The sequence below is a fragment of the Stenella coeruleoalba genome (assembly GCF_951394435.1).
Source record: "Stenella coeruleoalba genome assembly, chromosome: 12".
NCBI classification, from domain to species: Eukaryota; Metazoa; Chordata; class Mammalia; order Artiodactyla; family Delphinidae; genus Stenella; species Stenella coeruleoalba.
Window position 1 is genome coordinate 17,704,944 of NC_137158.1, and position 5,335 is coordinate 17,710,278.

Sequence of the window (5,335 nt, forward strand, 5' to 3'; positions counted from 1 at the left end):
TTTAAGGAACCTCCATACTGTTCTCCATGGTGGCTGTATCAGTTTACATTCCCACCAACAGTGCAAGAGGGTTCCCTTTTCTCCACACCCTCTCCAGCATTTATATATCATACAGAGTGAAGTAGGTCAGAAAGAGAAAAACAAATAACTTATGCTAACACATATATATGGAATCTAAAAAAAAAAAAAAAAAGGGTCTGAAGAACCTAGGACAGGAATAAAGATGCAGACATAGGGAATGTCCTTGAGGACACGGGGAGGGGGAAGGGGAAGCTGGGACGAAGTGAGAGAGTGGCATGGACATATATACACTACCAAATGTAAAGTAGATAGCTAGTGGGAAGCAGCCGCATAGCACAGGGAAATCAGCTGGGTGTTTTGTGACCACCTAGAGGGGTGGGATAGCGAGGGTGGGAGGGAGGGAGATGCAAGAGGGAAGAGATATGGGGACATATGTATATGTATAGCTGATTCACTTTGTTATAAAGCAGAAGCTAACACACCATTGTAAAGCAATTATACTCCAATAAAGATGTTAAAAAAAAGAAAAAAAAAAGTTAGCTTCTCAGTGAGGCCTTTCCCAGGCTACCCTCATTAAAACTGGAAAAGAAAAATCCACCCTCCGCACTCCTCATGCCCTTGCTTTTGGCACACCACTACTTAAACCACCTTCTAACACCCCCTAGTATCTATGTATGCATTTTGCGTGGGGCTCGCCTCTCCCCACTAGAACGCAAGTTCCACGAGCTCCACCTCGGCCTTTCACTGCCGTTTCCTCAGAGCCCACAGCACTGCCTGGCGCACTAGAGGCACTCAATCCATACTGAGAGAATAAATGAGAAACTGATGTTCCAAGGAGTCAACGATTTTCACAAAGTCACACCTTGGAATTCAGCCACATGGCAGGACTAGACACCAATTTTTCTGACATCCCCTTTATGAAAATTAAATAATATGATAGCAACATATTAAAGGCTTATAAATATAATACAGGTGCCAGTCTGAAACACAAGCCTCTAAAAATTTATATAGACCTTTTTTTACTTAAAAAGCAAGCTTACACGAAATCTATTTCAATTTTCCTGACCACCCTATCAAGGATAAATTAGTATTTCTATTTTATAAATTATAAACTTGATGCTCAAAGAGATTAAAAGAAAGATAAGTTAAGTTGGAAAGAGACCTATTAAAGATAATCTCCTGTCCATTGAAAGAATTCTTCATTTTGCAAAATGATGCAACGCAGAATTTCATTCAGTGATAGCTCTCCTAGTACCAAAGTTTAAAAATGCAGTTCAGTGTGCCCATAATGTTTCAGATAAATTCTTAAGGCAGAAAGCAAGTGTTCCATTAGTACCAGTTCATCTAGATTTCATCCTTCACTTTGCCTTAAGCTTTTATGAGCATAATTCCGAGGCCCAAGAATAACTGTATAACAGTTTACTTTCCTTTCTATATATTTTGATTTTATGTGGTTGTGTGTGTGTGTGTGTGTGTGTGTGTGTGTGTGTGTGTAATTTTGTTTTGTTTCAATTTGAGAGGATTTACCAGTCTATTAAAGGGTCTGGGCCTATCTAGAACGACTCCAATCACCAAAAGAGTCAGTGTATTTAAAAATCGAAACAAAACAAAACAAAAACACTCAGGGAAAACAAACAAAAAGAAACAGGAAAGAGAAAGGACAAATATTTTTTTAAATAATTAGCTGGGGAGAGTGCAAATGTTATCCCATGAAATTTTAATAACATTTAACAAATAAGCTGCCTTCAGCCTGCAACTGAGATTGGTCTCACAAGCAACCTGTACTTCCGTCAATCTTTTGTCCTAGGAGAGAAAGCCTTCATGCCCTCATCTTACAAGTCTGCAGTCAAAAGTCAGGTGGAGAATTTCAGAGTTCATCACGCAGTCCCAAAGGAAGCAGAGCCTGAAATGAAGCAATGAGCTTCATGGAATCATAAAGGTGACCTACGGCCATCTCAGGTGCTATGACTTTTTCCTTCCTGAGAGCTGAGGATCCTTATGGCTTTGTACTTCACAGGGCCGAGGAATGGAGGAAAGAAGCTTCCTACAAAGGCACTGTCAAAGGAGTCTCCCATTGTTTTGACTGGCCATACCAATTGACATCCTAGTTTAAATTTTTATCAAACTTATTGAGAACACCCCAGTGCACAAGGTGATTGCCTGGGGACAGACCACCATATGAGCATGACATTCTATGAAAAGATTGGAGACTAATCATAAATGAATTCAATCCAAATAATTTTAAAAGTTAGTAACTGAAAAAAAAAGAAAAGGAGTGATAATAGTGAACTAAAAAAAAAAAAAATTCCTTGAGTATCATCAAAGGGAAATATCTCTTTGTTAAGCATTCCAGGAATGTGATATATGTATCCATGGCTTGTGAGATCTCCACATTGTTTACAGTAGCTTATAAATTGCTAAGGTGCCTGAGTTAGGTACTGGCACATTCTTCTTAAATGCGCCCCAGTGAAGCAAATACAAACACCCAGCATTTGTGCTGAGTATAACCCTTACATCTATCTGTAGGGCATTCACAGGCATGTGAAGATATGAAATCTATCAGGTTTGATCACTCTAAGAATTAGAAAAGCTGGGCCTACAAGATATACTCAAGATACCTTAAGTAAACGCCCTTCTACCACAGCTAGATGGAATGTCTTTTGAAATCCAACTAAAAATTTCTCCCATTGCTGAGTCAATTATAATAAGAACACAGCTAGAAACTCACAAAAGTGAACTGATTTACAAGAAGAAGAAGTAGGGTCTAAGGTCTTTTCTGTGTGCAATGTGTTTACCACAGAGACAAAATTTATCTAGGGCAAGAATGTGTATTACACAACACAGGTCAAGTACTGATGTAACAGCCATCTTTACCAAAATAAATACAAAACTAATCGATTACAGGAAAAAGTCCCTAAGACAATGTTTCCTAATGTAGTAATTAAGAAACGTAAGTATGCAATGAATTCTCTGCAAACAGAACAGTACTAAATTTGTCTTTTACAGACATAAACGACACAAGAGTTTTCATTCTAAAGTGGAATATTGAAAAATCCTTAAGGTCAATGAAAAAACAACTAAAAAAAGGAAAATTCATAGATCCTAGGCTTCAAAGAAATATACAGATCACTTCTATCTTCAGCATTTTAAGGTACCATAATATTTAAGTCATTCTAGGGAGAGGAAAATTGATTAGCAACCACTACAGAAAATTCTTTAAAAACCAGCCTAGAAACTCCACTGTAATTATTAATTATAAACTTGATTTTTATGGACTTTTTATTTTTTTACTAAAACTAACCAAAATTAAGCTCCTGGCTCAATTAGATAGAGATGAACAACAAGACACCTTCCTGTTTGAGAGTTTAGAGTGTAAAAATCCTCTATTTTCTGGCTTGGTCTGAGAATAAGGCTCCTATGGATTACCCATTTTCAAAGTATTAGAAAGCACTAAAATTACATTTAGTGAGTTTAAACTTGGTGGCAGAGGACACAGACAGAATCAAAGCCATTACAGAAATTTTCACTACTCCAGAATCCCAATTATGGCATCACTTGGCATAGAACTGTATATGGGGGGTGCAGGGGAGGGTTCTGGTCAACAGAATTCGGATTGAGTCATCCCTCAACTCTGCCTGTAAAAGCTGAATAATCTCAATAAATTACACCTTGTTGGATCTTATTTCTCAACCCTTTAATCATCTTTAAGACTCTCCTCTGAACAACTTGCAACTGTTCTTCATTCTTCTCTGGCTTCTAAGTTTTAAGCTACTGGATCAAATGTCAAAGGAAGCTATTATTAGTCTTTAGACCAGAAATTAGAATAATTTCAGGAATAGACATACTCTTACAAGTTATGACTTAAATGAAAGCTACATAAATCGAAGCATTTAGCTCTATCACCTCAATGGAGTAGGTTACCATGAGGGAATTCTTTTATAGTGTTTTATTATGTATAGAAAAGAGATTTTACTCAAATAACTTGTTATAAATTTACTTTATCTGAAATGTTGGGAGGAGCAAAACAGAAAGTGATTTCAAATGTTCGTTGGCTATACTTTTAGGAACACCAACTGACTTACAAGTAGGAAAATGCTTATAGCAAAAGTACATAGTTTTATTAGAACACGCATCTATTATTGACATAACCTTTTGATGGAAAATATACATACTTTTTCATAGGCACACATACCTATTATTGACATGACCTTTTGAAGGAAGGGGTATGCATTTTTTTATTAACACACATACCTGTGATGACATTTTGATATACATGATATTTTTGGTGGAGGATCCTGAATCCCTTCCTCTCAGGCCTACCTGAATAGAAAAAAGGAATCCAGTCATCCTTTCCCCTTCAGTGGGGTGTCACCTAGTCTATTTTTAATATTCTTTTCCATTCCCACCTCCAAATGCCTTTTAAAATACTCCTGGACCGGGCTAGAAGCCTGGCAGAGTTTCCCCAGGCCTGTGAGGGTGCTGGGGTAGAGATGCAGGAACGGAAGAGAGACAGGTGGGTTTAATCCACTCAGTCTGGAGACCAGCTCAGCCCCTCCGGTTCACATCCAGCCTGCGGCTTAAGGCACAGATTTAGTTAGATGGTGCCCAGTCACATCACTGGCCTTTCACTGTCCCCAGTCAGGTTAAGCAAAGCATGGAAGTGTTAGTATATGTTCACAAAGCCTTTGACACTCCTTCCATCAAAAAGTGGAGTCTGATTCCCAGTGATTTACTTCTGAAAAATAAGATGTGGCAGAGATGACCCGGGACACTTCAGAGGCTGGATTAGAAAAGGTCATCGGGCTTCCACCTGGCTCTCTCCCTTGGGACATGTACCTTGGACACCCTGAGCAGCTCTATAATAAGTCCAGCTAAGCGGAAGCTGCCATGCTGGAGAGATCACGTGGAGAGACCACCAAGAGAAAGAGAGAGGGGCCTAGGAGCCCCTGTTATTTTTGTCTCCAAGTGTTTGGGTTCTCCCAGACCCCAGCTGGCATCAACAGCCGGCCTGTGAATTGACAGCCTCTAGCCCAGATTCCAAGCCATCCTGATGGAGTGGACACAAGCCAGTCCCGCTGAGCCCTGCCCAAACATCAGCTTTGTGAGAAAATTAAATATTGATACCGTTTTAAACTACCTATTTGGCGGGTAGTTTGCTACATAGCAACAGACAAGTGGAACACAGACCTTACTTCTACCCGTAGAGAAAACCAGCTTCACGTAGGGTAAAGGTGGTGGGGGAGGGATGAATTAGGAGATTGGAACTAACATATTCCCACTACCATGTATAAAATAGATAATCCACAAGGACCTA